At 42.0% G+C, this 12,079-nt stretch overlaps 1 protein-coding gene across 1 annotated transcript in view; it reads right to left on the bottom strand.

Annotated features, from left to right (window-relative positions):
- Positions 1-1,363: 1,363 nt before the first annotated feature.
- Positions 1,364-12,079, bottom strand: part of LOC122820601 (glucosidase 2 subunit beta-like) — a 158,495-nt gene continuing 147,779 nt past the window's right edge. Inside the window, exon 17 of the transcript XR_006368836.1 lies at positions 1,364-2,725. The gene's annotated coding sequence lies outside the window, so the exon portion shown is untranslated. The remainder of the gene's footprint in view (positions 2,726-12,079) is intronic.

Here is a 12,079-nt window from a genome sequence, read left to right as displayed (position 1 = left end):
CTGAATGCTCCTCTTTTGCATCATATTTCCATGTGTCTGACATCAAAGACGCGCGTCCTTGTTCAGCTGTCTTCCTATTTCTCGCTGTCCATGGTCAAACATGTTCGGTGATTGGATTTAAGTCCTTACACCACAAACGGTTGGAGCTTGGCTTCCTGCAGCCCCCGTCAGATCAGCTCTGGCTTCCATCATCTGTACCCTCACCACTCTCAACAGATTACTCTCGCCATGAGGCCTTGGCATCTCTGCTCCGTAATGAGGCGGCAAAGAAAAAAGGGGCGCAGATTAGAATAACAGCCTTAACTAATCCGTAACAGCCCGATGAGGCGCCACGTTTGGGGGAAACCGTGTCATTTCTCATTCCGCGGGTGCCGTGGCAAAATCTCGCCTCTCACTCTGATTCTCAACCACCAACTCCCCTCCGCACCCCCCCAACGCCACCACCCCACGCAAAACAGGCCTCAAGAATAGTGGCTGTGGCAATCTGCCGGAACGAGGACGACAATCGCCAAAACCGTTTCTGTCTTAGTCTCAGACCTTCCCCAACATGCAGAGGAGAGCAGAAAGAGAAATCTGGGCCTCTGATTTCTAGCTGTCGGCTCTAAACAAACCACGGAGGACGAATGAAGCCCTCGCTGGATGAGGCACGTTATGACATGGATGGTTATTGACAGGAACTGTTTCTCAGTGATGAGTAAACAAGGATTTCAGACAGCGGTGTTCAGGAATGGGCTCATGCTGCAGCTTGAGACTTTGGATTTCCCTGTTGGATGGAAGAGATCGGCTCATTAGATCCTAGTGGTCCAATTAGGCTTTGCAATTCATGTGAATTTCATAAGAGCAGCTCATTTAAAGAAAGGAAAGAGGGAGTGTTTACCACCATAATCCACTCTGTAAGCATCTTAAATGAGCTCCGACTCCGAGCAGAGAGTCGCTCTTCCACTTCTTGTGTCTAGTTGGATTTTTTATTTGTTTTTTTTTATTTTTTTGTTTGTTTGTTTTGTTTTTTTGTTTGTTTGTTTTTTTGCTTTCCTTCGTGTGGCAGAGTTTTTACCTCTAGATGGAACAACAAACTTTGTTTACTCCCAGTGGTTTTCTGAAGTAGTTTCCGAGTTAAAATGGTGACTTTTTCATTACTGAATCATGTAGGTTTTCATTTCAGTTCTGCCTGGGGATCACAATTCAGCTTTAGTGTTCAGATATTTTTAAGGCTTCTTTGAACATTTACCCGATTTGTGGTGCCGTAGACGGAAACAACCAACAAAACTGGAGGTATTTCAATCAATCACAACCAGTTGCATGACTCATGCTTTCCAAATAACAGACAGATATTTTCCTACTTTTTATTATTTTTGGAACTTACATCCTACAGTTCTGGTCCCTCATTAGAGTTCGATGATTCTCCAAGAAACATCTTCAAACTTCTCCCAAAGTAAACGAGCTTGTGGTGTCAGCAGTGGCCTTTGATAGGTACAACAAGGCTCTCTGGCCGGGGCGATATGTTTTCTGTTGCTTATTTCCATGTCAAGTCAACGGTTAAACATGCAGATGGGCTAATGGCATAGAAACTGATTCCTGATTTGATCATTCTAAGACAATGCATTCAACATTTGTATTCCAGTTCATCTTTTTTATTGAAAATTCAAATATCTCACTTCTAATTTCTATTTATAAAGTAGCATTTGAAGATTTTACACGGTGGCATTTACTCCGTTCAGCTCCCCATGAGGGGAAACTCTAACATATCAATTATGTTAGAGTTACATAATCACATTTCTATCTATCTGTAGGCAACTCCTGGTTATGCTAGTTCACATAGTTTGGAAAGAGTTTAGTTGATCAGAAATTATTTTTTTCTTAATGGATTTAAACCACAACTCAAACTTTCTCAGCCTGATCATTTGGGGTTTTTGTTTTTCTCCTTTGAAATTATTTAACAAACATATTTCAGTGAAAATATTGACGTAAGGTTTTCCTCAGTGCAGCTATTTACTGTATAAATTAATAAACTGCAGAATTTTCACTATACCAACATATCATTAGGATTCCCAAGAGAACCTCGTCTTACCAGTTACCTGTGGAAAAAAAAAAAAGAAAAAAAGAAGAAGTAATGTCAGGGAGTGTTGCACAGTTGGGATTATCTGCTGTAATTAGTCCCCGAAACTCATCTCTGCTCTGCACTTGAGTGAAATCCCCAGGAAATCTCGTCGGGTAGAGAGTCCCGCTGGAGTTGTGAAGCAGCTGCAGCTCCAATTCCACAAGACTGTCAGTTTCCCCTCACGGAGCGACTGTAAGTTCGGACCTCTTCCCGACACTTTCACAACTTCTCGAGGCGCCGGTGGATCTTCTGTAGCAGATAATTGTTGTGTTTACTGTTTTGGTTTCATTTTCTCCTTCGCCTTGCTGCTGCTCGACTGATTTCCCCAAAGCAAGTGGAGCTGCAGTCTCCGAGATGAGGACGGGCCTGGAAGCAGACTCTCCTGGCAGACTGAAACGTCCCACTGAGTGTGTTGATGAGGCCCTGATGAAGGCTCAGCATGGCTGTTTGTGTGCCGCACATCTGGATCATTATGGTGTGTCGACACATGCATGCGGTATGAGTTTCGTACGTCCACTTGATATCCACCCGTTGGAATAATGAGGTCTGACTCGACTGACTTTGGGGTGTGCCTCTGTGAGGTCTATTTTTACCGTTGAGGAAGCCACATCCACAGGAAGGATAAAACTGGAAAAAAAAAAAAAAAAGCTTTAGATCATAGTTTATAGATGAAGCAGAGCTGAGTATTTTTGTGCTTGGCCTTTAGAATAAGGAGCTGCCGTGTGCACCGCTGGTGGAGTGACTCATCCTCTTTTTCTTGTCTTCTGTTCTTTATCTCATCTTAGATCCTCGACACTGTAGGGTTCCCAGCTTTGCCAACCCCCACTCTAATTTTAATTAAGCGTAAGACCCCCAAAATGAGGGCAGAGCCACAAACGTGATCAATCACTGTTTGTGTTCAGCTGCATTTACCTCTAATTGTGACCATTTAAAACCCTCAGTGTTTTTGATGTATTTTCCAGCTGTTTTGTTCTCTTTGTCTTTATTTAGATGTCACTATTTTATATTTATTTTTGCCTTAGCTTAATCTTCTTTGCCCGTGTTAAAACCACTCTTGAACTGGACTCTTGTTAGCTTTGCTATCTGTTCAGTTTGGGTGTTGTTGACCTTTTATCAACAATATTCACCTGTGTTTTTTATTTATTTATTTATTTATTTATTTATTTATTTATTTATTTATTTATTTATTTATTTATTTATATATATTTGGTTATGTTGTTAATGTCTTGACACTCAAGTTGCCCAACTTGCCAAAGAAATCAGTGAAAGTCCTTGGTCAGCAATGCTTCTTCGCCAACCAACTTTCAGTCTCACCAGAGGATTTAGTGATTTTTGCATCGCTTTGTGCTTTTAATGCTTTACCGTTGATACTCTGAATCGAAAAGAGTAAGCAGTTCTAAGAAAAACAACACTAAATATATCTGGTGACCCATCTACTGGAAGGTAATGTATGATTTGGGAGTCTCCGTGGACCGTGGGCTGTATTTGTATCTCCACACCTTGAGTTACCTCAGCACTTCACAAGAAGCGCTTCTGATATTTCCAGCTACAGTAACACACACGCACACACACACACACACGCACACACACGCACACACACAGCTTTGTACCTCATTACAGCCCCTCAGAGGAGCAGAGTGATTTGCATAGCTGCTTGTCAAACCTTGTTGGCACTGACAGAGATTTGCACCCATTTCAAACCTGCCACATATGACGGTAGACAAAGTTGTTTATTGCAGCTCCAGGGCTGAGCAATGGGCACAATGATGCTGTGCACATTGAAAAAGGTTGCACTCTGTTCTGAGCAGCAGTCACAAATCATAGGTATCAGAGAGGTAATTGAGGCGGTAAAAAAAAAAGGTTGGCGGCAGTTTGAATACGACAAAAGTGCATTTAGGCATTAAACCAAGAAAGGGTCTGTTTGAACCCTCGTGCTCCAGCCTGCGGTCCCTCAGCATGTGGAGGAGCAGGGGCCTCGCTGTTGAGACTGCAGTGCCGTAAATTTCAAGTTGTTTACGGATGCTGCCATCTTGGTGCACTCCAGGAGGGAAACTTGGAGCTGGGCCTATTACTGGCAGCTTGATGGGAGTGCAGTGAGGCGAGTTAATTAATACAACATCCCTGGACCCATAAGCTAAGCAGCAAAGCCAACCCAAGAGGGGAGACGGGAAAGACAGAAAGAAAGGGGACAGCAAGAAAGGACAAATTACAAGATGGATTTATTACAGTGGAAGGAGAGAGGCTGCACATCTGCTGACAAAACGGAATGAGATCTCTGAGAGACTCAGATACGTCTGAATTAGCGGTTTTAAAGATGCAAGCAAACCACAGCAGATTTGATTCGATAAAGCAATCAAGAATTTTAAACGACAAAACACTTTGCCAAAAAAAGGCAAGCTAGACCCAACTCATAAAATGTCATCACTCCTGTAAAGGACTGATGGGATCTGCATCAGTGTTCCCTTTACCTGCATCTCCAGTACAAATGCACAAAAAAGGTCACAATTTTGCAATTACGGTTTTTCCATTAAATAAGATATGCCATTAAAATCAGCTTTGAATAAGCTTGTTCATGTGATAAGTCAATAAAAATTATTAGCACTCATCATCGGGCATCAGAGCGAGATGTCCGTCTCTAAAACGTTTGGGAAATTGCAGTCAGCAATTTTTACAGAAGAGCTTTGGACTCAACACTTTTTGAATGATAAACTCAACTATTAATGAACTGTGCAATCTCTGGAGTAGCCACAAGTACGTTGTCCAATGAGCACAGACATGGACATTGCTACTGTTCACAAACTGGTGTGATGCGAAATAAGATAAGACAAGATAAGACTTACTTGTCATTGTCATCAACAGATTACAACGAGTAAACCTGTTCCATGGTGGGGAGGGGGGCAACCTATGGTTCTCTCTGCTGCCCTGACATGATAAGTGTTTCTGTTGCAGTTTTGCAAAATACACCAATTTTGATACTGTCAACCAAAAAAAACAAAAACAAATTTATCCTACTATGGAAGCTTTTTATCAAAAAACGTTTATTTTTTTTTTCCGAAATCAGCATGTTTCCATTAAGCAAATTTATTTTCGGAATTCCAGTTTGCGCAATTTTTATGACCAATCAAAACACAGCTGCTGTCTACCCCAAAAAAACACAAACACTTTCACATGTGCAAATAGAATAATTATCCAACCAAGAACTTTGGGTTTTACGCTTTAGAAAGATGCATAGAAAGCTCTCTGCCTGCCTGGCTTTTCACTTTAGCTGGATGACCATGTGTTGGTAAGGCTGCAGTCACACCATACATGACAGTAACATGTTGGAACCAAACCCTGCTTTGAACTTCTCCACTTTACCACTGACTAGTCTGCTGTGTTCCTTTGTCTGCTCTGACCTTTAAAAACAACGGTTTATTTGCCTCTTCACTGGGTGAATTTGGATGAAAGAAGTTCGTCTTGTTTTTCCTGCCAACATGATTTAGTCAACAGTCAGATGTCGCCAGCCAGAGAATGGCTGCTGGTTCTTCCTCAGAACTTCTTTATTAGTAAGAAAAGTTATCAGAGTCACTTCAAACCAGAAGAACTTGCCTCGAGAAGGAAAAACTCTACAGGGAAGTCTCTCACCCCGTCTTTAGCACATTCTCTATCCTTTTGCTTTAGCAGAAAGACGCACGATTCGAACAAACCGAGACCAGAGTCGCCAAGCAAATCCTGTGTTTTTTGCTCCCCAGATGAATCTGGATGCTCAGCTGTCACATTGTACTGCGTGACAATATCTTCAGCCTATGGAATGAATAGAAGCTACAATAAAGCACCTTGTTAACAGAGGCTCGAACAATGGTTTTCATTCTAAATGACGGAGCTCAGTCATTGTGCGTACGTTTATCGCGTTTGCGAATCAGCCGCAAATAGCTTGCCTGGGAGTGGACACAAAGGAGGAGAAGGTCTATAAATACCCTGAATAAACCCGTCTCATCAGGAAGTGAGTGGAAAGCATGAGTTGCGTTGATATTGGTGACAGGTGGCTGAATCCCATTTTAAGTGCTTTCGCCAGCTTTTCCTTTTGCTCGCTGTTTGGAATTTGCCCGATAATTACCATATTAAAATGGATGTAGGAGTCTGTGCGGTTGTGCTGGGTAAAGATAAGGCTGCGAGAGTGCGGCTGGTGGAGTAAACCCAAGGCCTATCAGTCAGTTCTGAATTGCTTTATAATTACTGAGATCCACAGACATAATTTCCTTCTAAAAATAATGCAAACTTTCATTTCCCCTCTCCTGCGTTAATTCCGTGTTTCAGGGAGTAACTTCACCTCTTCCTGTATTAGTCAATGTGGTGCCATGTTAAGCACTCTGTAGCCTAGTTTCTGCACAGCGTGTGCTGCCGCCTGCCTGTGTTGGGATTGGAGAAGAATCCAGATTGTGACACATTGAGGTTGTATGATTCTGACACACTGACAGGATTAAGACTCTCTTTTTTATTATTATTATTTTTATTTTGCTTATTTAAGTTCCGTGTTGATATACATCTCATAAGCTCTGCCTTTTATTTAGCCTATTTTATTATTTGTACAACAGGCTGAACCTGGACACATCGGAAGTTTACATGACTGTCATATTAATTTGGAGCTTTTAATGATTCATATGAGCTATTATTGTAATTAGTGGTGTAATTATTCAAGAAACAAGCCATAAAAATTATATGTTCGAATATCTACTTAATCAAAATTATTCGCGCATGCCGAGATGCATTCCCACTATTCATTATACGAACACGCATATCCTTACAGGGTCACTGGGGGGCTGGTGCCTCTCTCCAGTGATCTACCTCCACTAATACTCACCCTAAATATTCACCCTTAGGTAGATCAAGCCTATTATCAACCAGGAAGCTCTTGAAAAACCAGCCCCACAGGCCACAGTGGTGCAGTTTCATGTTGCCTTTAACTGAGAGGCTGCCATCCACGAAAGAAGCTCCTTCTTCAATATTGATCACATCTATCTAGACTGAAATCTGCAGCTTCCCACATGAACAAGCCAAAAACAGAAATGATTTAACACATTTGACTGAGTTTATCATCTGTAGTATTTGACTCTTCTTTTATCATGGCACTACGGCCATAAAGAAAAAAATCTGCAATAACTGGTGAAAGGGCCATCAAAACTACCTTACTGAGCGAGTACAAGTCATGTGACACTGATTATTTGGAAGTATTATGTATAGAAATAAATGTTTGTTGTGTTTAGCAACATCGGTCCTTTACGTCACGATAACTGCATGGGGATGTGGTCACACATTACATTTTGTAATGAACCAAACAGCTCATTTATTGCACCATGATGTGGCGCCCAGGTAACAGTTGAAGTCATCCTGTGAAGGATCATTGAAGCATATTGCTCGAACAGTAAAATAACACCTTAGGGTCGAGGTGATAGCTGATCAATAAACTGTCCAAAATGGATAATTCACATCACACATAATCTTGTTAAAATATGAAGATATCTGTACATAAATACAGCACATAAATTTGAATTAAATCTCTCTACCGCCGCTGGACTAGTATTTTTCTCATATAGTTGATTTGTCTTTTCCGTCTTAATAAATGACATAATAGTTTGAAAAGGTGCTTCTTTGCATAATATGTTTAGATATCTGAAACATTTAAATCTGACCTCAAAAAAAAAAAAAAAAAAAGACAGAAAAAAATCAGTAAGCAGACAGATACATTTTTCCCCACTGGCTTCACTGTAACCCACCAGGATGCAGTGTCAATAATATAAATCTATGATCCACAGGTTGGGCAACTAAGACTGAGGCGACTGTAACCCACAAAAGAATCTCTGTAGGAAAGCAAAAGGACAGGAAAGAACAAGCATTTGGTCCAGACAGTTGCAGGAGAGACGGTGAACGGCGACCGGCTGGTTCTTCTCTGATGAAATATTGATACTGCTGACTTTGATTCTGCAATAGGTACTCTTGATCCAGATCTGTCACGGCATCAGAGACCCTCCCCCCCACATCACCACCACCACCACCACCTTCTTATTCTTCCTCAGGTAGCATTACTGGCCTTCAGAAAACTGCTCCCCACCCTCCACCAGCTTTGATCAAACCTGTAGACTTTGAAGACCTTATAGAGATCAATGGTGTGTGCGTGTGTGTGTTTGTGTGTGTGCGTACAGGCAGGCGAATGCTGTGGGCCTGGAACTCAATAAGCAGCTGGACGGGGTTTCGCTGTTAGTCAGTTGTTGACTTTTATTTATCACGACTGCTGCTGCTGTAATTGATGACTGAATCAACAGACGCTGCAGCAGCCAGTGCTGACTTCTCCTCTCTTCTTTTTTTTTTTTTTTTTTAGCGGAGCAGCAGTCGTATCTCTTTTCCCCTCGCAGCACTCATCTGAAATTTAAATCCAATACTTTGAAAGGAGGGTAAAAAACAAGCTTTATTATTTAAAGAGACCAGTTTCATTAACAAAAACCCAGGGCATTGTTCAGGCAATAAATCCTGAGGCTGCAACATCAGCGCTCTCACATCTCTGGTTCGTCCTTTTATAGACTTTCCCAACACATCTCTGCATGCTTCTCTGCCTCTTTTATTCTCTTAAAAGACTAAAGTGCTCGTTTTCTCTCTCTTTCTCTCCCTCTCTTTATGTGTGCATGTGTGTGTGGAGTGGAAAGTATCCAGTGCTGTGCTGTATTCTTGAGTAATGGAGCAGAGAACCATCTGTCTGTCTGGCCAGCCATTCGACTGTATCCCAAGATCCTATCAGTGTGTCTCACCTGCTAATGAGAAGCTAGCAGGTCTTCTGCTGCTCGCCACCCTTAAAATGGACGACTTCCCTGCACTGTGGAGGCTGCTGAGCACACATGGTTCCTCCTCCATCGTCTTTCTCGTCAGCACAATCAATTGCTGACGAATTAAAATCAGCGGAATCAAAAATGGCACGTGACACAGCAGTTCACGCGGTTTGACATTAGTTGAACTTTCTTCCATTGCAGCCGACCAAAATTTTTCATGCAGTGGTGTTTCCGATATTTCTTCATTTAAAACATTTAAGAGGCGGTTTTCTTCTATCCACACCTGAACAAATTGTACTATTTGGTTTAGTCAGTGAACCACTAAAGCAAATACAGTAGAAAGGGATCTGATATGAAATAGTGCGATATTGGCTGGCCCCCAAACACAAGGCTTTGTTAAAAAAAATGGCTATAATTGAATAAGTATAAGGAGTCTGCTACACAAAACCAGAGCAATGACTATTATCAGGTTGATAACCAATAATTACTTAAAAATCTCTGTGCTCATTAAGCAGCTCCTGTAGAGAGGCTGGGCTCAATATAGCCCTCCAGAATCCCCTCCCCTCTCCCACCGAGATCCCGCTGCTCTCCCTCTCGTTATATCCCACTTTTCCTCCTCCTCCTCTCTCTGCTTTTCATTCCTGCTTCCTTTTTAATCACTTTCCATCCCCTCACTCGGCCGTGCTCGGCTCCGTCCCTTTCCTCCCGCTTGCCCATCCTCCCGTCTTTTCAGAGGCGATGGCAGTCATTTTTCATCCGTCCTGCGACGCCCTGTTTATTTATGTACAGGCCACGCTGGTCTCTTCCTCCCCCCCCCCTCCGTCTCCGACACTCCCTCTCCCCAGTCTTTCTCTCCCTAGAAGATTAACCATACCCTCTCCATCTCTTCTCATCTATCATCCTAATGGGGGCTACAAGAGGGAAAAAACAACAATTTGCAGAGGGTGAAGCAGCCACAGAAGGGCATGGCGAGTGTCTGGAATGCCACCTCGGATCAATTTCCACTTTGTCCTCGGTTTAATTTACGCGTCCGTTTTCATCCCGTCAGATGTAGCAATCTTCTTTCACCTTGCATGCATGAAAAGCAGAAAATGTTTTGCATTGGATTTATGGCGACATTAGAGATGCCAGCACAGAGCTGTTCTCCACAGAGCTATCGCACTGGAAATAATCTCCAGGAACGTTCCCTGACTAATTTACCCCATTTATCTGGTGAATTACGAAGAAGGATGGGGAAAAAAAAAAAAAAAAAAGGTATCTTCACAGACCAGTGATGTCTGACAAACTGCAAATTGGACATTTCACATGGAAAATTTTACAAATATTTTGGGTAGTGACTTTTCACTCTTCTATGTTTTACCCTAGTTTCTCAGATATCCTCATTGCTATTGCTAACCGGAACATGAAACAGCCTGTGTACAGAAGTGAAACTAATCTGAACAAACAACACAAGAAAAGCAGAAAATCATCCAGCATGCCAGATAGGTCAACAATAGACTGAATCGCTTTTTTTGCATTCTGCTGCTAAATAGAAGTGATAATCGGAGAGTTATCCTGTTTCTGATTAAGATTTCAGTCAAATTTTATTTCCCCTCCAGGCCCCAAAGGGCAGAACGTGGTGCAGATGAAGCTGAACTTCCACACGGCCTCAGACAAAACCATCCATCCTGGATTTGTCCGAGTGATTCTAATGGACTTCTTTAGCTTCTAATTGAACTAATTAATCCCAATTTAGTTCATTTAGATTAAAATGAACTATCTGCAACTGGATTGAACCACTTGCCAAGTGCTCTTTCAGTTGTTGTTACACGTTGCACTGTGGATAATGACTCTGTCTTTACCAGCCTTATCCAGCGTCTTCATGAGGTCTTTGGCTTTTGCTGTGGGGTCAATATGCAGATTTTGAACTAAAATATGTTCATCTCTGTGATTCATCGTCAGCGATATGATGGTTGGTCATTCCCATCATGTCTATACTTGGTGTAGATGAATGCAGCGCCTTCAAACGTCTGTCATCATTCTCAAGAATGAACCATACGTGTGCAATCCCACAGTTCTCTTCCTGATAGCTGATTATTATTATTATTATTTTTTTACTTTCCTTTTATGTCAGTCAAGAAAACGGTGTGTTTCCTGTGCAGTCTTAAAATACATCTACGTATTTTACGGTTGTACTGTTTTTTTTTCTAGCATCATTCGTTATGATCTTCCAGATTTCCTGCCACAATCTACTAGTGACACTTGCATTAAAATGTCCTTGACTGCCTCCACACCATTTTGAATTTTTTTTCCTCACTCTAAAATGCAATAAAGGAAAGACCCCCATGTAGTCGCTGGCTTCCATGGCCCTGATCGCCCCTCTCCACCAGCCTCCTTCGCTGTAAGAAGCCAACTGCGGGAGGCTCCTGCGAACCACATGCTATCACAGCTCGGCCTTCCAGCCTCCAACCGCGGCACGCTTACACTCATCCACTCCACAGGGGAAGTGTTGAGCCTCGTTCGCCGACATGACAGCACAAACACAGAAACACCCTTTACCAGACTGGCAGTGCAGCCTCGAACCCCTCCTCTCCTTTCACAGTTTCGCATTTCTCTCCTCTTGCCTGCTCCTCCCACCACTGTTTTCTCCTCAGCCTCTCTCCTCCTCTCAAAGAGCAGTTTTCCCTCGAGCGTCGTTGCGCACTGCCGTCTTTGTTGGTGTTTACTTGTCTGAATGTCTTTCTAATCCTCCCCCATCTTTCTGTCAATATTAGTCTTTGTTCATCTGTATCTAGGATTTTATTTTTCTCTCACATCCCCCTCCACCCCCCCAACACAATGTCTGTGTGCTGAATAAAGTCAAATGTGGCGCATATGATGCTGAGGTATACACACTGCTGGTTTAAGCTCAATCCAAACACAGGCTTCAACTGTTTGGTCCGATTAAGATTATTTAAAATCCCATTTCTGAAAGCTTTTCTGCAGAGTTGACTCTGTTTGCTTCCCTTGCAAGACAACTATTTTTTTATTATTATTATTCCCACGTTATTATAGCTAATGCAACCAATGAATCTGGATATATTACATTTAATTTAACCATAACTGGGCAGAAATAATTAACTGTGTTAATGTAATTAACTGGGATGCATGCAATCAATATTAATATAACCAAATAAGGCTGTTAGTAAGAGACTTTAATTGGACT

Source organism: Gambusia affinis, linkage group LG18 (assembly GCF_019740435.1).
Source record: "Gambusia affinis linkage group LG18, SWU_Gaff_1.0, whole genome shotgun sequence".
Classification (NCBI taxonomy): domain Eukaryota; kingdom Metazoa; phylum Chordata; class Actinopteri; order Cyprinodontiformes; family Poeciliidae; genus Gambusia; species Gambusia affinis.
Note: the sequence above shows the minus strand (reverse complement) of the source record. Positions and strands in the feature narration are given on the sequence as shown.